The sequence below is a fragment of the Etheostoma spectabile genome, unplaced genomic scaffold, assembly GCF_008692095.1.
Source record: "Etheostoma spectabile isolate EspeVRDwgs_2016 unplaced genomic scaffold, UIUC_Espe_1.0 scaffold00018611, whole genome shotgun sequence".
In the NCBI taxonomy this organism is placed as follows: Eukaryota; Metazoa; Chordata; class Actinopteri; order Perciformes; family Percidae; genus Etheostoma; species Etheostoma spectabile.
Window position 1 is genome coordinate 220,469 of NW_022604349.1, and position 26,745 is coordinate 247,213.

The 26,745-nt window shown below is 41.3% G+C and overlaps 6 non-coding genes and 1 pseudogene across 6 annotated transcripts; 3 read left to right on the forward strand and 4 right to left on the reverse strand.

The window, feature by feature from the left end:
• The first annotated feature begins 5,892 nt into the window (after positions 1-5,892).
• LOC116681310 (zinc finger protein 235-like) overlaps positions 5,893-26,745 on the forward strand; it is a 58,271-nt pseudogene continuing 37,418 nt past the window's right edge.
• trnay-gua (transfer RNA tyrosine (anticodon GUA)) lies at positions 9,706-9,793 on the forward strand. The gene is given in 2 exon segments: positions 9,706-9,742; positions 9,758-9,793. It is a non-coding gene; the product is annotated as a tRNA-Tyr (tRNA).
• Positions 10,423-10,494, reverse strand: trnap-ugg (transfer RNA proline (anticodon UGG)). Its single transcript has one exon. It is a non-coding gene; the product is annotated as a tRNA-Pro (tRNA).
• LOC116681322 (U5 spliceosomal RNA) lies at positions 16,220-16,337 on the reverse strand. Its single transcript, XR_004330005.1, has one exon. It is a non-coding gene; the product is annotated as a U5 spliceosomal RNA (small nuclear RNA).
• Positions 19,927-20,008, reverse strand: trnal-uag (transfer RNA leucine (anticodon UAG)). Its single transcript has one exon. It is a non-coding gene; the product is annotated as a tRNA-Leu (tRNA).
• trnaq-cug (transfer RNA glutamine (anticodon CUG)) lies at positions 21,994-22,065 on the forward strand. Its single transcript has one exon. It is a non-coding gene; the product is annotated as a tRNA-Gln (tRNA).
• On the reverse strand, positions 25,767-25,840 carry trnan-guu (transfer RNA asparagine (anticodon GUU)). The gene has a single exon. It is a non-coding gene; the product is annotated as a tRNA-Asn (tRNA).

The following is a 26,745-nucleotide window of genomic DNA, read 5'->3' on the forward strand; positions in this document are numbered from 1 at the left end:
TTCGCCTATGAGAGTTAAGTAGTGAACCCCAATCAAGAAAAATCACTTGTTACCCCGGTTACTCAATTTGAAACCACCCCCTTGGGGCAGACGTCAAGCTGGCGACCGGAGCAGGAAAGGAGGAGGAAGAGGAGGAGCTTGTAGCAGTGAAGGAGGAAGAGGAGGAGGAGGAGCAGCCTACAGCAGTGAAGGAGGAAGAGGAGGAGGAGCTTGCAGCAGTGAAGGAGGAAGAGGAGGAGGAGCTTGCAGCAGTAAAGGAGGAAGAGGAGGAGCAGCCTGCAGCAGTGAAGGAGGAAGAGGAGGAGCCTGCAGCAGCAGTGAAGGAGGAAGAGGAGTATGTGGTGGAGAAGGTTTTGGACCGCAGAGTGGTGAAGGGAAGAGTAGAGTTTCTGCTGAAATGGAATGGGTTCTCAGAGTAAGTATGAGTCTATTATATTAATGCTTGGTGTTCTTGGTCCTGATATATTTAATATATTTACATATTGCAAATAAGTGTCAGCATGGTATCATGCCCTCAAAGTTGAAGGTTTGGTATTTTGACACTACGTTGCAGACCCACAAATAACCTTACAAGATGGCAATAGAAAAAAGGAATTATAGGAATGATAATTAGAGTGAGAATGGATTGTCTAAAAACAAAGTGTGAGGAGATGTTCTTCTGTCTGCACTCACCTTTCCAGTGAGGATAACACATGGGAGCCACAAGACAACCTGGACCTGGACCTTATCGCCGAGTACATGCAGAATCACGAGGAGACAGAGGAGAAGAAGAAGGAGGGCAAGAGGAAAGGTGTCAGGGAGGAGGAGGTGAGTGAAAGAAAGAGGGTACTCCAGACTGAAGAGTCCCAGAAATCTAATCTCAATATTAACGAATGTACACAGAGGGTTTCACAAATGTCTTTGAGGATTTATATATATACCGTTATTCCTCAAAGAAAAAACGGTAGTCAATTAAACTGCGGCCCTCTGATAGTGGCCGGGGGGGCAACACGGATAAATAAAGGCCGGGGAAAAATCAGTGAGGATAATCTCCTCAGTGCCTTTCTTATAATGTGCAGTCAAATTTATCATAATGTGCATTTCTACCAATTTAACTTAACAGATTCAACAATATATTCACACTTTCTTTTTCTGGATTATGGTTCTCATGTAAAGTATTTTCTTTGACCAAATTTAGATTTTTGATCTAATTAAGCTAATTAGCTTGATTTCAGTGCAGGGGGGTCGGAGGACAAACTGTCTGCGGCTCCTAGACCCAAAAAGAACATTTTCCCTCTCATCAGTCCCCAGAATGTTGCTCCATTTCTCCGTTGGCCAGTCAATGTGTCCTTTGGTTGTTTCCCACGTCGGTCAGGCGTTGGATGCCATTTCAAGGCATTTGAAATCATTTTGGCGGGGCATCTTATAATCTTCTGCACTTCTGTTTTCCCCTCTCATATCAACTTTTTAATCAAAGTCCTCTGTTCCTCAGAGCAATGTCTGGAACGAGCCATTTCGCTGAGTATTTCAGTGTGAAATGCACAATAACCAGCATGCACAGCATGTTCTTCCTTCCTTCCTTCCTTAAATATGTATATACAGTATATAGATTAAATATGGGCCATAACTGACACCTGTTTCTTCACAGCTCACTAATTAAACACAAGACTGCTATTATTTTGAACATGCTCCTTTCAATTACAGATTCAATTACACAGAATGAGCAGCATGCATGTCATGACTGTTGGTTTTCTAGGACTCTACAACACTTACTAGTAAATTATTTGCCATGTAGAAATATCACTTTTACCAAAAAATAGGTTTCATGAGTTTAGTGATGCTTTTATTTTGAACACAACCGTACATCAAAGCTATTTTTTAAACGTCCTTGACCACGACATATGCGCCTGTGTTTGTCAGAGGCATCAGTGATTCTCAGCAGTTTTTTTCCAGAGCACAGCAGAAAGCTCTGCTGAGCTTCAGAAATGCTTGAGAAAATGGAGCTTGTGTGGACAATACCACATTACACTACCATGTTACTTATTTACACCATACAAGTTTGATTTAGCAAAAACAACAACCTAAAACAAAAGCTCAACTGGTGCCCCTCATTGCTAATGCCTATCAGGGACAATGGTTCCAATTTACTTTACTGGAGAAGAGCTGTTCCAGCAACATGAAGACAACACGGTAACCCCTACAGATTAGATTAGATTAGATTCCACTTTATTGTCATAACACATGTACAGGTACAAGGCAACGAAATGCAGGTTGGGTCTAACCAGAAGTGCAATAGCAGTAAGTGCAGGATATACAATGGTTTCATAAGTGCAGGACATGTATATGTACTGAATAAATATAGAAATGAATACTATTATAAACAGAATTTTACAGATAGATTTTTCCTATGACTATAATATATAGATAACAAGTATTGTGAGCAAGATTTACAGCTGAATATACAGGTGGATATTACTATAAGTAGAAATTGTACAGATATGTACAATGAACATAATATACTAATGGTTTACAGAGTTTACAAGTGAATATGTACTATGAATATATATACAGACAGCTATTATTATGGACAGAATTTTACAGATATATATATATATAATAAGTTAGGCTAAAATGAGCTGTATAACAATGTTTAAAGGTAGTACAAATAAAGTTTGGGCAGAAACTATCCGAATTAAAGTGCAATGGAAAGTAATTGCATATTACAGTTAAAGTACGGTATTGCAGATGTATATGTAAACAATTGGTACTGTAAATAAACAGTCAGCAGTGCAAATTGAAATACCAGTCAAGGTAAGTAGTGCAAAAAGATGCATATATAAACAGTTGTTACTATAGTAACAGTCAGCAGTGCAGGTGAACATTATAATATTGCAGATAACAAAATGGAGGCAGGTGTGAGGAGGGAGAGGAGAGTCTATCATTATATGAGGGGAGTGGGATCAATGAGGATTAGAGTTCAATAAAGAGACAGCTCTGGGGAAAAAACTGTTCTTTAGTCTGCTGGTCCTGGTCCGGAGGACCCTGAACCGCCTGCCGGAGGGCAGGAGAGAGAACAGTCTGTGGGCTGGGTGAGAGGAGTCCTTCAGGATGCTGCTCGATGCAGACAGCGTTTCCTCTGGATGTGCTCGATGGCGGGTAGTGGAGTCCTGGTGATGCGCTGGGCGTTTTTCACCACCCGCTGCAGTGCCTTGCGCTCTGCAACAGAACAGCTCCCATACCACACTGTTGCACAGTTGGTCAGGATGCTTTCTATAGCACAGCGATAGAAGTTCACCAGGATAGTTGAGGAAAGCTGATTCTTCCTCAGTGTCCTCAGGAAGAAAAGGCGCTGGTGAGCCTTCTTGACCAGGCAGGAGGTGTTGGTTGACCAGGACATGTTCGCCGAGATGTGGATCCCCATGGCCCCAGTGCCATGGAAACTTCATCCTCTGTGCTCCTATTGCTACGGTAGGCGAACTAGTGTGAGTCCAATGTTGATGGTAGCGAGTCTTTTAGGTGTGCCAGGACCAGCCGCTCAAAGCACTTCATTACGATGGGTGTGAATTCTACAGGGCCGTAGTCGTTAAGGCACTTCGGGCTGGAGTGTTTTGGCACTGGCACAATGGAAGTACATTTAAAGCATGTTGGTACAGCTGCTTGGGCCAGAGACAGGTTGAAAATGTCTGTAAAAACCCCAGGGAGCTACTCCGCACATGCCCTGAGTACGTGTCCAGGGATGTTATCCGGTCCAGCAGCCTTGTGCGTGCTGATCCTGCTCAGTGCCTTGCAGACATCTGTGGAGGAGAGTGTGATGGGGAGGGTGGTCGGCTGAGGGTTTGAGCTTGGTGGCAGTTTCTCTGTTGTCTCTTTCAAAGCGAGCATAAAAGTCATTCAGCTCGTTCAGGAAGTTGACATCAGTGGCTGCGGGGGTGGAGTGAGTGGGTTTGTAGTCACTGATGGCCTGAATGCCCAGCCACATGCGTCGAGGGTCAGCGTTGGAGAAGTGTCCCTCTATCTTCAGCTTGTAGCAGTGCTTGGCCTCTTTGATGCCCCTTTTCAGATTTACCCTGGATGTGCTATAGGCCTGTGCGTCTCCTGATCTGAAGGCAGTATTGCGTCTTCAATAGGAGTCACACTTTCCTGTTCATTCATGGCTTCTGATTTGGGTATGTGGTGATCTGCTTCTGGGTTGTAACATTGTATATGGTGGTGTTAATATAATCCAGAACAGAGGAGGTGTAGCAGTCAATGTCCGTGTGAGAGCCACTGGTGGCTTGAGAAGCAAACATACTCCAGTCTGTGTGTAGAAACCTTTCCTGAAGTGATGAATCTGCTCCGGCAGGCCACACCTTGATGGTCTTCACTGATGGCTTCACGCGGTTGATGAAAGGTGCATATTTGGGGGTGAGGAACCAGATACCAGTGAAAGCTAAAAATCTGTGGGAATATGTTATATTTACAACTTTCCCAGCACTAAAATCCCGGATGATCCCCCATTTGTTACCGGCTGGCTAAAGGTTGGCAACAAAATGGAGGCCACACATAAATTGATCTTCCTGACTCTGGCGAGAGCAGACGTGTTTTTCCTCCTCTCCCCTCTTATCTTAGCTTGGCTCCTTCCCAGTCTGTCTACCCTGTCTTGTGGAATCTCTTTTTCTCTTTTCTCTTTGTCCCCTGCCCGCTGTTTTCCTGAAACATTCGAAATGGAATTGATTAACTGGTCACTCAGCGCCATTGACAAGATTTTTTTCATCTAAACATGCTTCTCCAGGGGAGCCACAATGTCCGAGTGGAACGTTCCCTGCAGGCTACGCTCGCGATTCCTGGGGGGATTGGCAGGTGGTCTGCCTGGATGTGCTCACTGTGGAAGACGTTGAAGATATTTGGATAATTGGAATTCTGTTGGTGGGGCTCCTGATCATCGGCCTTGGGGTCTCGCTGACCTATCGTAAAATTGGTAACACAGCCGCCAGCAAATTTACCCACAAGCTGTCTGGGGAACTTATGACTCTGAGGTCGGTAACCATTGAGTGATGGACATTGATTCGGATAAATTCTACCGAGTCAATCTAAATTGGACTGCAACTGATCAACTACCCGCACCCCCCTCCCCGCAACCCTTCACCCGAGCAGGAAAACAACCAGCAGCTGGCCATTCTATCTCGTCCTGTGCTCTGGTTATCTCTTCAAGGTCACGCTGATGAACTGAGCTTTTAACAACACAGACAGTTTGATGCTCACATTGTACACACAACTCACTATCTCACACACCCACCATACACTCCCTCCCCCATCCCGCCCCACATCCATATGTCTGCCTCAATTTTGTGTATCTCACACCCCCTCTATATGCCACTTCAAAAAATTCCTTCATGTATCCACATGAACTGTGTGTTGTCTTGTGCATTACATTGTGATGTTTGTATTACCATGTTGCTGTCTGCATATATCGTTTTCAGGGAGTGCGTGTGGCGGCGCTTGTATTAGCAGCGGCCCGGAGGCATGCTCCGAACGGTATTTTGTTGCCTTGTACTTGTACATGTGTAATGACAATAAAGCTATCTATCTATCTATATATCTATCTATCTATCTATCTATCTATCTATCTATCTAAAAGTAGTTTATCACAAACTAACGAACACCGGATGTTACATTTTTTAAGAAAGGTAATTAGTCAGTCAAACAATGTTCCATAGACATGCTCTAAATGTTGTTTCTAGTTTAAGATAGAGCTCTACAGCATGGCACCTCACTAACTCACTCTCTTGGTTTTTCTCTGTTGATAGAAACGGAGAGGAAGAGGAGTCAGACGTCACCGCTGTCAGCAGTGTGACAAATCCTTCACAACATCAGGAAATTTAAAGATTCATCAGAGAGTTCACACTGGAGAGAAGCCGTAGCTGTGATCAATGTGGGGAAACCTTTTCTCAGAGTAGTAGCCTTAAAACTCACCAGCGCATTCACACTGGAGAGAAGCCGTACAGCTGTGAACAATGTGGGGAAACCTTTTCTCAGAGGGGACACCTTAAAACCAGCGCATCACACTGGAGAGAAGCACAGCTGTGAACAATGTGGGGAAACCTTTTCTCAGAGTAGTACCTTAAAACTCACCAGCGCATTCACACTGGAGAGAAGCTGTACTGGTGTGAACAATGTGGGGAAACCTTTTCTCGTGGTGATGCCTTAAATCTCACCAGCGCATTCACACTGGAGAGAAGCCGTACTGGTGTGAACAATGTGGGGAAACCTTTTCTCAGAGTATTTCACACTGCCACACATGCATTGTGTTCAGCCTGTTGTCCCCTCCTCCTCATGCCCTGATAGCTGTGTTGTTATATTCTGATCTTCTCTCCACATTGAAGGCTGACCAGCAGTAACTTTATCTTCTGATCAACATGTATGTTATTGTGGATCAGCTGGACTGTTTTCTGCCTGTCCTCAGAACCCTTTACCATTTAGGCACCAGAATCGGTGCCTGAACCCATCCTTTTAAAAATACAGTTTTTAAATTTATATATTTTAAAAATGAAGGAGCACAAAAAGAAAGTCAGCAACATTTAAGAATGGCTTGTTTATTGCTATATGGTCCAAACATTTTTTGTTGCTAAATGACAAAAACAACAACTAGATGGAAAAAGGCAAACCAAAATCCCCGTTACTATTCGGTCCGATAGATACCGGGTGTTAAGGCACCGGTGCCGTACTAGCACCGGGTTTCGGTACCCAACCATAACCACAATGTACCCACCGTGGGAAGGAGAAGGCCCAAAGGAGAAACATTAAGACGTTTAAAGATGTTTTGGTTGGAAAACGTAGACATGTTTGAAACTTTTTTTATTTTGTAAAAACTTTCTTCTCATCTCTAGAAACATCCAAGTTTTTTTTTGGGCTGACAGGAAGTCAGTACAATTTTAATTTTTGGAATACATTTTTGTCACCCTTGTATATTTCTTAACTCCCAAAAGTTGGCAAAAACTCTAACTTTTGAGCATTGGGAGTTTAGTAAGCGCAAATTCAATATTTGTGTATATTAGTCCAAACAGTTCTCATCATTACAGCATACTAGAAGTTGACCATTTTTAATTGTGCGCTCTCAAGTTATTTGTGTTTTATAGTTTAACATCATGTTTTCCTACTTTGTGGAATTTCATTTAATAATCTTTGTCTGACATTTCATATTTTCTGTGACTGAATGTGGTTTTAAATCTGTTGAGGTCTGTTCAGACTGAAAGTAAAGACACTGATGATGTCATACAAAATCTTAAAATAGAAAGCAAACAGCGGATTTTTTCATCTGACTTGTGGAATAACATCAGTGATTGCAAAACATTTAAAACAATTCAATGTGGAACAATTAAATACAAAATAAAAGAAATAAAATGAGGCCTCGTGCTGATTATTTGTGACTTGATTTGGTGGATTTATCCTTCCTGCCGTTTCTTTGTTTAAACTCCTTGATAAGAGAACGTTTCCATCCACTAAAAGTGATGAAAGACTCAGATTATTATTCTAAGTGTGTGACAACATTATGGGATGGATCCCTACAGAGATGGAGCTTTTAGTTAAAGAGTAAGATCATTTTAGTTTATCATAAAACATCACCAAACCCACCAGACTCCATGTAAATAATCACTGTATCTAAAACAAAAGACATTTTAGTAACTATTTGACATTGATATCTTTGGTCAATATATAATGCAACCCCCCCACCCTTTGATTGTTTCCTATTGATGAGTGACAGTTCATATCCCTCAATCTCCACCAACTCCTGTTGTTTATATAGGACAGCTGAAGACATGTAAGGGCAGAGAGAGAGGGAATGACATGCAGCAAACGCCCTCTTCACCAACTGAGCTACCCGGGCGTCCCACACCCACATATTCTAATGTTATTGGAACAAAACCTTCGCAAGGCAAAAACAAATACTTTATTGAAAAATAATAAAAATAATAATACATTTTATTTAACAGCGCCTTTCTAAGCACTCAGGGTCGCTTTACAGACAAAAAAAAGACAGATACAGGCAACTGAAAAGTATAAACAGTTATGAAAAAATGACAGGAAGAGTGTATTTACAAATAAGAAAGCTGGAACAGGTGGGTTTTGAGTCTGTTTTTGAACAGGGGGAGAGAGTCGATACTGCGGAGGACAGGTGGGAGTGAGTTCCAGAGCTGGGGAGCAGAGCAGCTGAAGGCTCTGGTCCCCATGGTGACAAGTCAAGCTGGGGGGACAGTGAGGTGGATGGAGGAGGAAGATCTGAGGGAGCGTGAGGGGACGGCGATGTGAAGGAGTTCTGATAGATATGGAGGAGCAAGGTTATGGATGGCTTTGAAAGTATGGAGAAGGATTTTAAATTGTATTCTGAATTGAACTGGAAGCCAATGGAGCTGCTGGAGGACACGGGTTATATGATGGAAAGAGGGGGTTCTGGTGACGACACGAGCTGCTGAGTTCTGAAGAAGTTGAAGTTTATGGAAAGAGGCCAAATAGTTACAGTAGTCAAGGCGGGAGGTGATGAGGCTGTGGATAAGGATGGAGGCAGTGTGAGTGGTAAGGGAGGGACGGAGGCAGTTAATGTTGCGTAGGTGGAAGTATGCAGACCGGCAGATATTATTTATGTGTGACTGAAAGGATAAGGAGGAGTCGAGGATGACGCCCAGACTCTTGACCCGTGGGGAAGGGAGACCAAGGAGTTGTCTATTGGTAGAGTGAAACTGTTGATGAAAAAATGCCAGTACTTTATTAAAAAATGTTATCACTCTTTGTCATTTTTCTCTGGCATTGTTGATTTGAGTATTGAGTAGGTTTAGTACTGTGTGAATATGGGCCCCACATTTTGAGGGAAGGTTTAGGAAGGACCAAGGTTCCAACAGCTATCTTTTATGTGAGCTTCCTGATTGCTCACACGTTGACTATTCACATTGGTGTTTTAAAAAAGGCAGTGATTTTAGCTTTGATTTACGCATCAGCTCTTTTTTTAAGTGATTTTAGACCTGGATCGAGCCATCTTTTATTTCCTGTGGAGGTCCATGTGGGAACGAGTGCAAAGAAGAGTGATGAAGAAGCCAAAAGAGAAAAGAGGGAAAGGAGTGCCGGACCTGTTATTGTTTTTAGGGAGTAGATTTACAGCTATACACTTTGCAAATCAGTGTCTCACCCTGGCCGCCATCAAAGATGCCATTTGGACCTCAAGAAATTTGCTGGTCAAAAACAAGTCTTTGCAAGTCTTTGATCTTGGACAGTTACCTTGCAATCTAAAACTGTATATCCTATGGTCTCTGGAACAATAGTTGGCAGTTGGAGGAGTAATGGCTCTTTACAGTGAATATGCAAAAGAAGATGTTCACAAGTTCAGCCCAGGTAAATGCTCAGCCCATATTCACACAGACCTAAACCTCCTCACTTAATGCTGGTTACAATATTCTAATAATCAACAATGCCAGAGAAAAATGACAAAGTGTGATAACATTTTTTAATAAAGTATATGCTTTTTCCTTGCAAAGGTTTTTTTCCCAATAACATTTACAAGCATACCGTTAGTTACGGTGCCTGTGTTTGTCACAATGTGGAGAGCTGATGTTTGCAGGTAGTGTGGCCGAGTGGTCTAAGGCACTGGATTAAGGCTCAAGAAAATGGAAATGGACTCTATCACTGAAAGTCCCTCCAGGGGGGGTCCTGTGTTATCACAATCAACCGAATGGGAAGTTCGTATGACAATGCTGGGTACCTTCGATAGCTCAGTTGGTAGAGCGGAGGACTGTAGAGGCATAAAGCTGAAATCCTTAGGTCGCTGGTTCAACTCCGGCTCGAAGGATAAGTTTTTTTCCAGAGTTTCCCTTCATGGATCAATCAAGAATTTCTAATTCTGATGTAGAGATGGACAGACGACCCAAAAGCATAATACTTCTTGCCGAGACATAACATGAAACAAAAAAAAGAGGTGGGGTAGATATGAGCGCAGAAATCCTTTTACGACAGGCTTTACGTGATATTCATGAAACGTTCGTATCACACCAATCAGAGCGTAAGAATGATCGGACATTGATAAATGCAGCGGCTGGAAAGCGACTTGATTTTGCCACTATGAAGTGATAGTAGTATTGTGATGAATTTGCCTCGCGTGTGACACTCTTTTCCATCATATTCAATAACTAAACCAGATTATTCAATCCATTCCTCTACTTATATGCAAAGTAGTCTCATCCAGGACCTAAAGCACCCTAAGTAAGAATCATAAACCTAGACCAATGAACAAGGAGAGCCATGTCCTGCTCATTGTTCCTCATATCTTTTCCCAGTTTTTTTTTACTGCGTGCAGTTGAAGCAGGATATGAAAATTGCCAACATGCTGTACAACAATTGTGCTGGTTCCTAATCTGGGTTAATTTAACAATAAACTGGATTTTAAAATACAGATTAGGGTTGGAACAGCACCTTGCTTCAGGGCTCGTCCGGGAGTTGAACCCGGGACCTCTCGCACCCAAAGCGAGACTCATACCCCTAGACCAACGAGCCACATTAAAACAGCATAATAGTAATTTTCCATCAAGTAAATGTGATCAGTCAGTGACTTGAAAGGCAATTGTTAAGTAGTTTGTTTGGCATGGGGTGTTTTTATGGCTCCACTGCCAGATTGAGCTTTATGATTATATTGGACGAAAGACTACTTTTGAAGCAAAACATTTTACCAACATTGGAACTTGAATTTTGGTAAAAAGGAAATGCAGCTTGGATTTGTCACTGACTTGAAAGACTATGGTCAGGTAGATTGGCATGGGGTCTTTTCATGGCTCTACTGCCCGATTCAGCTTTCCGATCTCATTTGACAACAGGAAACATTTGATACAAAATATTTTTACCAAAACACAGACTTGATGTTGTCAGTAAAAAGTGAAAGTGAAATCGGGGTAAGGAGAAATTTTTGAGCCCCACCTGTCCCCATCACCCCAACACAATGCTAATGAAATACGCAACAAGCTTAAAATGCTTCCCCCTGTTTAGTTCTGACACTGGGGACAGAAAGTAGACCTGTCCCAGATGACCTGAGAGGTCTGGGGGGGGGTCATAGTGTAGTAGCAGATCAGAAATGTATTTTGGCCCTAAACCGTTTAGTGATTTATAAACTAGCTAAAGTACTTTGAAATCAATTCTTTGAGGTACAGGAAGCCAGTGTAAAGACTTCAGAACTGGAGTGATGTGATCCAGTCTCTTGGTCTTAGTGAGGACTCGAGCAGCAGCGTTCTGAATCAGCTGCAGCTGTCTGATTGATTTTTTAGGGAGACCTGTAAAGACCCCGTTACAGTAGTCAAGTCTACTGAAGATAAAGGCATGGACAAGTTTTTCCAAATCCTGTTGACACATAAGTCCTTTAACCCTTGATATATTCTTAAGGTGATAGTAGGCTGACTTTGTAATTGTCTTAATGTGGCTGTTAAAATTCAGGTCTGAGTCCATGACTACACCAAGATTTCTGGCTTTGTCTGTTGTTTTTAACATTGTGGTTTGAAGCTGAGCGCAGACTTTTAATCGTTTCTCTTTTGCTCCAAATACAACCACCTCAGTTTTTCCTTCATTTAATTTCAGAAAGTTCTGGCACATCCAGCCGTTAATTTGTTCAATGCACTTAGTCAGTTTTTGTATTTGACTATAGTCCCCTGGCGATAAGGTTATGTAAATTTGTGTGTCGTCCGCATAACTATGGTACCTTATTTTGTTGTTCTCCATAATCTGGGCCAGTGGGAGCATGTAGATGTTAAACAGAAGAGGCCCCAGAATAGAGCCTTGGGGAACTCCACACGTCATATTTGTATGCTCGGATGTATAATTACCTATTGTCACAAAGTAATCCCTATTCTGTAAGTAGGTTTCAAACCAGTTTAGTACTGAGCCAGAAAGTCCTACCCAGTTTTCCAATCGGTTTAGTAATAAGGCAAATTCAGCAAGGCAAATTCATCACAATACTACTATCACTTCTTAGTGGCAAAATCAAGTTGCTTTCCAGCCGCTGCATTTATCAATGTACGATCATTCTTACGCTCTGATTGGCTTGATACAAACGTTTCATGAATATCACGTAAAGCCTGTCGTAAAAGGATTTCTGCGCTCATATCTACCCCACCTCTTTTTTTTGTTTCCTGTTATGTCTCGGCAAGAAGTATTATGCTTTTGGGTCGTCTGTCCATCTCTACATCAGAATCAGAAATACTTTATTGATCCCAGAAGGGAAACTCTGGAAAAAAAACTTCTCCTTCGAGCCAGATTTGAACCAGTGACCTAAGGATTTCAGCCTTATGCCTCTACAGTCCTCCGCTCTACCAACTGAGCTATCGAAGGGAGCTAGCAGACAGCAGACAGCAGCCAGCACACATGCACTTCCCATTCTTGTTAATGTGATAATTAGAGTGCATTTTCTTAATTCTTTCTTGGGTCTTAATACCCAGATGTATTACCAGATTTGAAGTGAACATTGTATTGCCCAGTTATGGTGGTATAGTGGTGAGCATAGCTGCCTTTCAAGCAGTTGACCTGGGTTTGATTCCCAGCCATTGCAGCAGTTTTCTTTGAGTTGTGTTACTTGCTTTTTTTTTTTTTTTACAAGAATTCAGCAGAAAGGTTACTTGCACAACCTGGTTTGATAAAACCCTAGATCTCTTTGGGCTGCACGATTATGGCCAAGATGATGATCATGATTAGTTTGATCAATATGGATGATTATCACAATTATTTGTTAATTTTCTACTACAAAGTGCTGGAAAGGAAGGTTTCACCATCGTTGATCCTCAGGTTAACAAGGATCTCGGCAAGGTGATTGATGGATAATTGTAGCTACCTCACTAACCCTTCAGCCCAAATGACACAGCTGTAAGACATCGCGTTGGTTACCTTCCAGCTATGTAATTCATGCAAATGGCAGTGGTGGGATTTGAACCCACGCCTCCAGAGAGACTGGAGCCTAAATTCATTGGTTAGTAGTCATTACCAGACACGGGCAAAGTGCAAATCGTAGTGCACTGCCTGTCTCTGTGGATCCTCGTGGAGGGAGCTTGATTGATTAATATGCTCCCTTAATTGTACCATAACAGAGCTCTAATGTTTTATGAAAGCGGGTTGGGTGAGTAACCTTTCTGGTTACTTCTAGACAAATAAAGCACGTAACCACACAACTAAAACTGCTGTGATGGCTGGGAACCAAACCCAGGTCAACTGCTTGGAAGGCAGCTATGTTCACCACTATACTACCATCACTGGGTAATGATGCTACTGTCCTTAAAGGTTGGATTTCTCCTTTTTATTAAATTAAGGCATTAAGCTCAATTTCCTAAAGATGATTTTTTTAATTCCTCTTTTTAGTCAACTTCAGCATGGGTTCCTGAACGCATGCATACCACTGTATGCATGTATACCTGCATGCATTTCAAAATGTAGGCCAAGTATGTACTTAAAAAAAAGAAACAGAGTTGTATTGACACCAAAAAATTTTTTTCCAGCAGAAAGCACCATTTTAAGGACACACAGCAGACCTACAATGAAATCGTAATTGCACTGCTTTGAAAATAGTAAGAACCTTCTTCATCACAAACCTGATGGTGCAGTACTTGATCCACATGGATCCACTTGCTGTCCCTCTGGCTGTTCCTCTCTCTGTCCCATTTATGTTTTCTTCTTCCTCACTTTCTTTTTCATGCTCTTCACCCTCTTCTTCATCCTCCTCACCCTCAGGAATATCCCTCTCTGTGTCAGAGCCCTCACTTTCATCACATGCCCTCTCTCCAAACTCACAAAACTCAATACAACAACAGGCTTAAATGAACTGGCAACATCAGTTCTATGACTTACAGTTCTCAAGGATGCACACAATCTCAGCTGATTATCCTCCAGACAGCTTGTCTCTTATTCTTTTCTCTCACTTTTGTCTCTGTGTGGCGTGCGTGCCCGCTCGCGGTGTGAGGCGTGTGTCCGCGCTATTCTCTGACATGGACTCACAATCACTCCTGATAACTGAGTATTTGTACTTCATTACTTCCCATCTTTGATGACCATAAAGATTAATATGTACATGGTCTGCAGAACTGTACCTTCTAATTGAGGTAAGGCCACTTGGGTTGTCTTTGGGCTACTCTATGGTCTCCTGCAGAAGGATAAACCCCGGAGTCGGCTCACTCCAGGTTATTTAAGCAACAAACGTCCCTGGGTGGACTTGAACCACCATCCTTTCAGTTAACAGCCGACTGCGCTGACCTATTGCGCCACAGAGACTGCTCCTGTCTGATGTTTTATGAGCGGGAACTCGATCTTTAAGCCACAAGCATTTGCTTTATGACTTTTTGAGGTTGAGCTGCACATGTCTGCTTATCAGGCTATTTTCCTGTTACTCAGAAATTGGGGAAGCTGACTCATGCGGAAATGTAGAAGCTGGACGTGCATTGTATTGTTCTTACATGTCAATTGGATTCTGACTTTGAATTCAAGTATTTGGCATCCAACAAAATTTCGGAACTGATGATGTATCAGTCATTTTGCTGGTGGTTTCTTGGTCACAGCAACAAGCTTGAACATTGACATACAGTTACACGCCACGTATCACAAAACTGTTGGGTGGGGCCTTATGTATTTGCTTGTATTACATCAAGTGACCTGCATACCAATGACCGTCAGAGATGGCAAAAGTACTCAATGCCCATACTCAAATAGAAGTACAGATAATTGTGTTAACAAATACTAAAACTAAAATAAAAGTAGAAGTATTGATTTAACTTCTTTACTCAAGTAAAAGTAACAAAGTACAGGCTTAGAAATTGACTTAAAGTACAAAAGTAAAAGTAGCCTTATAAATGACAAAGCTACCTGGACCAGACAGAGCACGCTGAGAAACTACAGTGGACATGGAAAAAAGACTCTTTGTTCTTTATTCTTTATATGCCATTGCCTATATTTTAAATGGCTGTCTGCCAATAGACCAACAACATATAGCCTATTTATATTGACAGAGACTGGGACTCCAGGTTAATAAGATTCTGACCGAGTACCAAGATATGAATTCAAGTGTGATTTGGTGAGAAGTCTGTGTATTTTCCCATCCAATTGATGACGCAAAAATAATAACTAACTCCAGTGAAATTATTTTTGCGTGATATTTTAATTACAATCGTTTCCAGCCGCTGCCTTTATCAATGTACGATCATTCGTATGCTTTGATTGGTGTGATACGAATGTTTCATGAATCTCACGTGAAGCCTGTCGTAAGAGGATTTCTGCGCTCATATCTGTACTGGTTCCTACATTAGGTTGATAAATGAGGGCCATTAGCTCTAAGGATGTGCTTCAATCCATAACTAAAGTGAGCACACTAATGAGTAGCACAATGATGCAATTAGTTTACCTTGTCATAAGCTAAAGCCTTTTCCAAGCTACAAGAAAACAAGGCGCTCTTTTGCAAACGCACAGCTGGGAGTGCTTGAGAGCACTTTGAGGTGCAGCGGGATTTTTGGCTGAGATGCTTCGGGTGTGTTTAGGTGTGAGCCCAAATAGTCATCAAACAACAAAGACAAGAGAGCGATCATGCGGGGGAACCGGGGTATTGAAGTCCCGTCCATGCAACCGATGGATATGATCAAAACCTGTATACAGCCCAACCACTTACCAATCACATCACTGGAAAGTCATATTACTACAGGGTCCTGACCGGGTAGTGGATGTTAATTTGGCAAAATGGACAGTAGACTGCCAGAACATGATATTCCTCATGTTTTAGAGTGTCTAACGTTATGTCACCAGCAAAGGAGACCAGCGGAAGGTGGTTTCAATGCAGCGACCTCTGGGTTATGGGCCCAGCACGCTTCCGCTGCGCCACTCTGCTGAAAATCACCCCTGATGGGACTTGAACCCACAATCCCTAGCTTAGGAGGCCAGTGCCTTATCCATTAGGTCACTGGGGATTTACATTAACCACGTACACCAGTTCAGAAAAAATACATATACAGTTCTGGAGACATAATGAAACAGTAACCTTGACCTTTGACTTCCAAAACCAAAATCAGTTCATCCGCGACTCCAAGTGGTTATGTATGCCAAATTTAAAGGGACTCCCTCTAGGCATTCAGAGATTTTGCATTCACTTCACAAGAATCAGGAACATGGAGGCAGCAGTTGTCTCCAACCACAGATCCAGACTCCACAGCTCCAGAGCCAGAAACACCTGCAGGACGCGATTGGAGCTGCTTAATTTTCACAAGTACCAAAGGCTCGGCCAAACAGCAAAGCCCACCAAAAAGAGTTTCATCTCATCGGGGGGTTCCCCTTCAAGGAAGTCTTTAGTAAAAGGCGAAAGACTTGTGTGTTCTGAAGAGAAATCAGAGTGGGTACAGCGGTCTGATCGAGAGCAGCAGAAAACCCTAGTCGACCCAGTCCAAACCCTCGGGGTAAGCCTCACTGGGTGTCCAAACTAAAATGATAAGAGGCAACATGTGAATAATCAAGGTGTGAGAAATCAGGAAGCTCACATAAAAGATAGTTGTAAAGTCTACCAAATGTTTAACTTTACAACCCGTAAGCTGTTGGAACCTTGGCTGCCACATGTTCCCTTACCATCCCTCACAGTGTGATTCACAGATTGTCATGCCCATGGTTATGAACAGCTTTTACATTCAGATTTTACTTTTTTAAAATCAAGGCATTAAGATCACTTTCCAAAAGATGATTTTTTTTAATTCCTCTTTTAGTCAACTTCAGCATGGGTTCCTAAACGAATGCATACCACTGTATGCATGTATACCTGCATGCAATTCAAAATGTAGGCCAAGTATGTACTTAAAAAAAAGAAACAGACCCGTTTTAACACAAAAACAGAATTTGACAGCAGAAAGCACCAATTTAAGGACAGAGAAATCAGGAATATCACATAAAAAATAGTGTCAAGGTCTACCAAATGTTGCTGTTGGTTGATTGGTTGCCACCGGTTCCCAAACCTTTCCTCGAAATGTCACTCCCAGATTATCCAGCCCCTGAGCTTAAACAGCAGAGCAGAGTGGCGCAGCGGGAGCGTGCTGGGCCCATAACCCAGAGGTCGATGGATCAAAACCATCCTCTGCTAATTGGTATGCTTTGGAGCAGTATTAAGTGTGTTCATGTTTATCAAAGTGAAATGTCTACATTTGCTGAAGAGTGAACTTAATGACAAGTCAAGTTTATTTCGTCTATAAAAATCGAAACTACAGTTCTCATACTTGCTGTAACACCCATAAAAACCTGAGTGTAATACAATATACATTTAAAGTCCTTGTTGTGCTATCGGATAACCTGTACTCTGATTGAATACAACTCCTCAACTGATCGCACTGCATTCTGTGATATTCCCAGAAAAGAAAGTTTTAAGTATGAAACTCTTGTTCATTACATTTTACTTCATAATTGCAACTGCATGTGTTGCATTCATTTTTGCAAAACTCATTCTGTATATAGGTTGTATGATTGGGTTTGTGGGGGCCGTGTATGTGTGCAGGTTTTTTAGTGGGTCTTCACATGTGCTCATCTGCTGTAAAGCACAGTAGTAATCCATTGGACCAACAGGTCAAAAATTGACCTAGGAAAACTAATCACTATGTATTTAAAACCCTAAAATTCATAAATATAAAATTTTAAACCCATGTTTTTTGTTAATAGAAACTAATTTCTGATAAAGAAACTTAACATGTAAAATTTGAAGTGTTGATCCCGAAGTGACCTTTTTGTGCAATTGTTTTAGTTTGGAGGCATGCATAAAGAAATGGCAAAAAGAAACAGTTGTGCTTCCTGGCAGATTAAATCATTCATTGCTTACAATTTATCAGAGAAGTATGGTAAAATCAGTTCAGTTTAATATCACCACAGATATAAGTAGGTACATGCAGAAACATGTCAAAGGCGCGTCAGGTTGGCAGCCTGGTCGCCCAGCGTCAGGTTGGCAGCCTGGTCGCCCAGCGTCAGGTTGGCAGCCTGGTCGCCCAGCGTCTGGTTGGCAGCCTGGTCGCCCAGCGTCTGGTTGGCAGCCTGGTCGCCCAGCGTCTGGTTGGCAGCCTGGTCGCCCAGCGTCTGGTTGGCAGCCTGGTCGCCCAGCGTCTGGTTGGCAGCCTGGTCGCCCAGCGTCTGGTTGGCAGCCTGGTCGCCCAGCGTCTGGTTGGCAGCCTGGTCGCCCAGCGTCTGGTTGGCAGCCTGGTCGCCCAGCGTCTGGTTGGTTTTGAGCAGTTTTGGTGCGTTCAGGGGCAATTGAACATCTGCAAGTTTTTTAATAGCTGCCTCAGCTTCCACTTCATTGGTTTCCAGTTGTGCTGAAAATATGTAGAAATCATTAAGTCCCAACTACCCTTGACATTAATACTGTAAAGAATTTACCATTAAGGCTTCTTTGTTTTTGATTGAACAATAAAGCAAGTATTAAGACTTCCTTTTAAGACTTGACCTCTCCAAAACATTTAATTGGTAATTAGGCCAGTGGAGTTTGTTTACATTACAGAATCTGTGTTTAGATTTAGCTAGCACAGCAGTTGTGTTCATGTGCTGCATTCACTTTTTTGGGAACTTCCACGATCCCTACAGAGCTACCTTACCTTAAGTTGGCTGACTGACTATATAAATGTCTGAATAATTTGAGAAGCCAGCTTTATACCCACATTGAATGGTCAAAATAGCTTAAATCAAACATGGGTCGGAATCCCCAATCTAAAAAGCTAGACAACTTAACCTTAATTTACTACATTGTGCCACAAAGAACCTCAGCTGTAAATACAATTGCAACATTTTCCCAATATGGTTTCATAGAACCTGCTCACCTTCTTTAGCGGCTTGCATCAACTTGGACTCCATTGACTGGAGAAGTGCAAAGGCCCTCTTCATGGAGATATCATTGGGAGACACATCTGTAGCACAAAATAAATTCAGTTAGTGTCCGTAAGTAGCTCTTGAAAGATTCTGTCACTAACGCTCTTACCTCTAATCATTCTCCTCTGCAGCTCATCATCATGTCTTTCATTTGTGCTGCCAACTGGCAAACTCAAGCCTAAGGACAATGCAACTGCTGTTAATCAAATGTTTCTGCTGTTTGACACCACATATCATGAACTTATTCCAGCTAAATTTAATTTCAGTCATTGAGTAATTTACCCTACTCTTTACATTTGCTATACTCCACTACATATCTGAATACAAGCTTCATAACAGAAGAAATGTAACAACCTTTGTTAATCCAAACAGTCAGCACACAAACAACAAAGACCCAAACAGCTCCCATCACTCCAGTCACCAAGAGAAACTGGTTCCTGTGCTACATGCCAGGTTAAAAACCATCATGCAGGTAGCACAGCTGTTGCTGATCAGCTCTGATTGGCTCTCTCTGCAGAGTCAGTGCTAGTTGAGATTCAGCCCATGAAAAATGGGAATTTCGAAGCAAGGGACAATAATAGACGAGTAAAGAAAGTCCAGGAAGTTGTGTTTTTTACAAGAAAGAAAGTCAATGAGGTTTGTCTGAACACTGTTAGACTTTTTTTTTGTAAATTTGCGTTAACTTACTGGCAACGTGCTTTAACTTCCTGATTACATGTTTTTTTACAGTATAATACCCTTACTGTAACTTAGTTTTACAGTAGTGAAAATATCCTTGGTTTTACTGTTTAAAGAACTCCACAGTGGCAAAGCCCCAGGGATTGATTAAATTTGTTGAGAAATATTGTAAGGAGAGGCTGTCTTGGTTGACATACCTCTTCAACATTGCGTGGAGGTCTGTGGCAGTGCCTAAGGAGTGGCAGACCAGGGTGGTGGTTCCCCTCTTCAAGAAGAACGGCATCTGCCCATTACAGGAGTATTACTATGCTCAGGCTGCACTAGGCTCCTTGGTAAACTCTACTCCAAGGTGCTGGAAAGGACGGTTTAGGCAATCCTCAGCAAGGAGTGTGCCAATGTATGTAACATTTCAGCAAATGGCAGTGGTGGGATCTGAACCCACACCTCCAGAGAGACTGGAGCCTAAATCCAGCGCCTTAGACCGCTCGGCCACACTACCTGCAAATAGCACTTCCCCAAATCGTTACAAACACAAGGAACGTAACTAACGGTATGCTTGTTAATGTTATTGGAACAAAACGTTTGCAAGGAAAAAGCCAATACTTACATACTAAAAAATTTTATCACTCTTTGTCATTTTTCTCTGGCATTGTTGAGTTTAGAATATTATAACCAGCATTAAGTGAGTAGGTTTAGGTCTGTGTGAATATGGGCTGAGCATTTACCTGGGCTGAATTTGTGAACATCTTCTTTTGCATATTCACTGTAAAGAGCCATTACTCCTCCAACTGCCAACTATTGTTCCAGAGACAATAGGATATACAGTTTTAGATTGCAAGGTAACTGTCCAAGACCAAAGACTTCACTGAAATACCTCAAGTGATCAAAACAGTTTGTTAAAATAGGAAAAGTCATGTTTTTGATTACAAATTCCAGCACAGTTGTTCATTTACCATTCAAAAACAAAAGTACAATCATGAAACACATACTACTTAGATATTGCAGCATCCTGATCACAGCCACGGGGGGATCTGCATGTGCTTTCTTACCAGCAAGTTTCTGGAGGTCCAAATTTTATCTTTGATGGTGGCCAGGGTGAGCTTTTATGGTTATTAAATGATTAAACTATGAATCAGAGGTGCTGTTTTTGCTTGTGGGCGAGTCTCTCGGGTTCAGAGGGTTGGCCATTTAGACTGTAAACAGTATGTTGGTCACCTGGTCGTTAATGTAATAGGAAGAAGCTCCAAATTTGACAGTATTGACTGTAAGGGATAGGCTTTGAGTTACATGGAGGATACACACTTTGCATTCAGTCTCGTAATCACCATAAAAATTAGGTATCACTGAAATTGGAACTTTTGTTGCTGCAGTCAGAGTATACAGTGCTCACCCTGAATGGACCAGTATAGTGCATCAGAACTGCTTGTTGAATGGTCTATTAGCTTTGGAACCCCCCTTTCCCCACAGCTTTCAATTGTCAGATATGGGTGTGGGAGTGGGCACTGTGTCCAACCCTTTCTTTGTAAAAAAAACACTAAAAAAGTATCTTGGATGAGAGACAAAGCATCTGTGGAGGACCTTTTACCAAATCCAGTTGCCCTTGGCCTAGTTGTCACTTTTGGGGTTATAGCATGAATCAGGAACCACAACGTACACATCTGGACTCAATGTGGGCATTGTATGGCAATATTTGACACGTTTAGACTATAAAGACAGTTTTCAGTTTATTTCCCATCTGGCAGGTGTATTTGTGGACTCAGTTGGACATTTTGAAGATAATTGCACAATTATCAGTCTATTTCCCATCTGGCAGGGACATTTCTGGATTCAGGTGGACATTGTGGACAGAAACATTGGTGGATCTTGATTCCCAGCATAGGATTTAGCCCGTATTGCACATTGCCTTCACATCCTGCGCAATGTATTGCCATTGTCAAGCACATTGCCACCCTGGTGACTTTCTTCCATGTCTCCATGCACGCCCATATAGATCTGTTGGATTAGTCAGGATGGCTGAGCGGTCCAAGGCGCTGCGTTCAGGTCGCATTGTCCACTGGAGGCGTGGGTTCTAATCCCGCTTCTGACAGCTAGTGTTTTCATCTGGAACTAATGTCTGAGACATGATATTGGGAATAAAAAACGTATTAGTTCTTTGTATTCAAGCTGACATGAATGTGCGCAAGAAATGCAGTTGCAAGTAAAGCTTTGTGTTAGCATCTTTATTGTCATCAGATGTAAAGTTACCATGTGTTTGTACACAGTAGACATATCTACTGCTGCATTCACTGTCTGTGGCAAGTCCTTCAAAACCTGTTCTTGACTTGCTTTTTCCCTCATCCTCTGAATGCTTAGCTAACTAAATGACTTAAGTTGGCCAGTAATTGTTGCTTTTTCATCTTCGTTGTGATTGTTGTGTATCTTCAATATCATACATGTGGATATTATGAAAGAAACTGCCTAGCAAACCCTTGCAACACTTTTTAAGGTTCCATGGTGTAATGGTTAGCACTCTGGACTCTGAATCCAGCGATCTGAGTTCAAATCTCGGTGGAACCTGTTTTTAAGTTGTATGTCTGCATTAGCTTAAGTTAAGTGTAATGTCTTGTTTGTGTTGTAGTATCTATAGAGATTTGTGGTGTAGTATGGAACCATTGTCCTGTCTTTTATGTATTATGAAACTTATTGCCGCCTGTCTTGGCAGGACTCCCTGGAAGAAGAGTTACTGGAGCTCAATGGGAGAGTTCCTGGTTAAATAAAGGTTAAATAAAAATAAAATTAATCTGTAATATGTCCAAACATTCCTCTCTTCATTACTAACATACTGGAGTCGGCCATGTTTAATTGGATGCTCTCCAGTTATTGTTGTTTGGTAGATTAACATTATATTTTCCTACTTTGGGGACTTTTCATTTCATATTCTTTGTCTGACATTTTCTATTCCCTGTTTGTATTTTCTGTGACTGCATGTGGTTTTAAATCTGTTGGAGTTTCTTCAGACTAAAGCAAAGACACTGATGATGTCCTCCAAAAGACACATAAAGGACAGCAACCTGTTTCCAGAGGACACTAAAGAATGACGGAGCAGCAGGAAACAGAGCAGCTCAAATAGCAAACAGCTGATTTATTCATCTGACTCGTAGAATAACGCCAATGATTGACTTGTTTTAAATGTCTGGGAATGTGGAACAGCTCCATGCTGACTACCTGAAATAAAACAAGGCCACATGCTGATTATTGGGGACTTGATTTGATGGATTTATTCTTCCTGTTGTGTCTCTGTTTAAACTCCTAATTTAAAGGTAAAGTCAGCGTCCACTAAAGGTTGTGTTGTTGCTGCTGACAGACTCAGATCATTATTCTAAGTGTGTGACAACATTATGGGATGGATCCCAACAGAGATAGACCTTTTGTTAAAGAGGAACATCCTTTTAGTTTAGATCCTTTAGTTTCCAACCAGACCAGAGTGGTGATTGGAGGAACAGTGGAAAGATGAACCAAGACGGCTTTTCATATATATATTTTCAGTATAGTTCAAAGTCAAAGTCAAAGTCTGCTTTATTGTCAATTTCTTTACATGTCATGACATACAAAGAGATCAAAATTGTGTTTCCTTCTTTCCCACTGTGAAAACAAGACATATTTTAACCATTAGGTCACAGACAAACATAATATTCAAGTAAACAATATAAAAAGTAAAAGTGAAAATAAGAAGGAACATACAATGAAGAAAATAAGAGCAGCAAAATTTGAGTTGAAATGTGCAGTTGTGCATACAGTAGACAGTCAATATAATAAAATAGTTCAAAATCAGGCCAATAAATGGCTGAGGTAGTTCTGTTTTACCTAAGTATGCAAGTGGCATAATGGTGCAAGTTATGTAAGAGCATAGTTGTTTGTTATTAACAGAAATCAACCTGTCAACATTTCTTAATTTTTTACTGCCAGTTCAAAATGGAGCTGAACACGGAGGAGGATTCCTCCCTAACGGCCGCTCTGCTCTGCTCCGTGCCCCCGCTGTCCGGTAATAGTTAAAGCAGATAAAAACCTAAACAACACTCAAAAGCTTCAAGATAAAACTTACTTAAGAAGCTTCTTCATTCAGGTTCATGAGAAGGCCTGTTTCCAGCCAGACTATGAATTGATTCATGAAATCCCAGTCCCATGTGGTCTAGCGGTTAGGATTCATGGTTTTCACCCAGGTGGCCCGGGTTCAACTCTTGGTATGGGAATCGGTATTTAGCTGGTGAAGGTCTGCAGAAAGATCTGTACAATCTCCAAAATTGATCTTGTATTAAATCAGAGCTGTAGTTGCATACGTACCCTACACTGTTGGACTTTGCTGTAATTTCTACATTTAATTACCACAAAATGCCCAGTAAAATACCATGACTTTCTTTTTCAGTTCATTACTGTAATAAACATTGCATTATGGGTATTACCATTTCATTTACAGTGATTTACTCTATATTTTGAGTTTGCGGTACACTGTTAGACTTTACTGTATTTCTACAGCTACTTACCACAAAATAACCAGTAAAATACCATAATTTTCTTTTGCGGTTCATTACTGTAATATGCATTGCATTATGGGTAGTAACATTTAATTTACAGTGATTTACTGTATTTTTTGAATTTGCGGTAGTCTGCTGTAAAACAACAGCAGTAGTGCTACTGTAGTTGAATAAGACAGACTTAAATAAAATATTTAGTTTATGTTATAGAATCATTAAAAATGAAATGGAAAAATAAAATATCTCTATAAATTAAATTATTTCATTTTATAGAGATATTTTACATTTTATTTATTATGCTTTTAGCAGTAAATGTAATTTAAAAAATGTGACATGCTTTCAGCAGTGTAAATAACTTATTGAGAGTTGTAGAGACAAACAAGAAAGGGATTATGGATATAAATGCTTGACCGCCATATTTGACCTCTGACCTCACGACTTCTAAAGAATAGCGGGTAGATACTTCAAAGGTGTTGAAAGAAGTAGCGGCTCGAGACATCAAAGGAGGACCGCTTTGGTCCGTGTGCAGCAGAGTCCGGTCACACACACTACTCAGAGAGAGCTGGAGCAGCGTCAAGGTAAGATCAACCTTTAATAATTCTGTGACATTAAAATCTCTGCTGATAGCCTTAGCAAGCGGCGACGTTAGCTTACCAACCTGTGTCATAGCTAGGCTAGAGCTAGCTGTTAACTAGCTTCCCCCCCCCAGGGGAAAATTAGGATTAGCTAGCTATAATACGACGTTCGGTAAAGCTAACACAACTCGTTCTATATGCGCTGTTCAGGACACCTTTTTTACTTTACTGTCAGACCATTGCCTGAAATACAATGTAACCCATATTCTGGAAGTTTAAGGTCGGTTGCTGCTAGCTTTTGAGCTAGCTGTTGCTGCATTTTGGCTAACATTACCTCCGGTTAATGCTAACGTTATGTTCTCGATTCTGTTGGTTGGTTTGTCAGTGTTTTAGAATGATTAAGCAAAACTTATTACAGCTAAATTATAGGCCTAGTATAGGGTACGCAGTTATATTAGTGGAGGTAAAGTTAACATTAAACCGTTATCTTTACATTGTCCATCTAGTTAACATTTAAGCTATGTCTTTAAAAAACACACACAAAAAAAACACCCATTCTATATGTTGGGTGACAGTAAAAGCGTCTTTAAGTAACGTTAATGTGGTGGATGGAAAGGGAAAAAAATAATCTTTGTAGTTTTTTTAGCTAAAAAAGACGTGTGGTTAATTTAATTCAACGTTAACCACATTTAGCTCTAGTTCTGGTGGAAAATTCAGTGTCTCCAGCATTTATGGAGAGCAGTTTTTTGCCTTGGCTTCAGGGTTTGGCCACTTAAAACCATCGGGATGTCCAGCAAAGATTTGCCTCAGGGCCTTACTTTGCAGTAGTATTATTGCTTTCTGTAATGTGACATTTCATTGAATTCATCCTATTTAGTGTATGAGACCTTAGCAAAAGAGTGTGTAACTCAAAGAAAGTTAGGAGTTGAGTCAATAGCTACCATCATACAACACAGAATTAGGAATATTCTGTAGACATGTGAAAAACCATCAGCACTCGGCAAACTATAAATTTGCCATGAGCTTGTCAATCTGTGACAGTCACAGATTAAAGGCAGACTCAAAGGGTAGCACTTTAAAGAAAAAGTGTGAATGTGTTGTGTCGCTGCTCTATGGTCTCCTGCAGGATTAATCCCAGAGTTGGCTCTCTCCAAGATATTTAAGCAACAAACGTCCCTGGGTGGACTTGAACCACCATCCTTTCGGTTAACAGCCGACTGCGCTGACCTATTGCGCCACAGAGACTACACCTGTGTGATGTTTTTTTGAGCTGGAGCTCGATCTTTAAGCCACAAGCATTTGCTTTATGGCTTTTTGAGGTTGAGCTGCACATGTCTGCTTATCAGGCTATTTTCCTGTTACTCAGAAATTGGGGAAGCTGACTCATGCGGAAATGTAGAAGCTGGACGTGCATTTTATGTTTCTTACATGTCAATTGGATTCTGACTTTGAATTTAAATATTTGGCATCCAAGAAAATTTCGGAACTGATGATGTATCAGTCATTTTGCTGGTGGTCTCTTGGTCACAGCAACAAGCTTGATCATTGACATACAGTTGCATGCAACATATCACTAAACTGTTGGGTGGGGCCTTATGTATTTGCTTGTATTACATCAAGTGACCTGCATACCAATGACTGCAAAGATTAATATGTACATGGTTTGTAGAACTGTACCTTCTAATAGACATAAGACCTCTTGGGTTATCTTGGGCTGCTCCATGGTCTTCTGCAGGAAGATAAATCCCAGAGTTGGCTCACTCCAGGTTATTTAAGCAACAAACATCCCTGGGTGGACTTGAACCACCATCCTTTCGGTTAGCAGTTGACTACGCTGACCTATTGCGCCACAGAGACTGCGCCTGTCTGATGTTAAGCTAAAGAATGTGTAACTCAAAGAATATGGTGTTAGGAGTTGAGTCTATAGCTACCATGGTTTATGGGGGAAAATAAAAGTTAAATTAAAAAATGTATTTTCCTACCCACTTAAACCGGTGTGGGTATCTCAAGGCTATTAGCTGCCATTTAAGGAGATTAAGAACAATTAAACGATGGAGATGAAGCAGAAGCATCAGTGGCGGGAACATAAAAGCAAAAATCCCGCATTTGACGGAGCAGCTATAGGCCAAGCCTACAGCATATAGTCCATC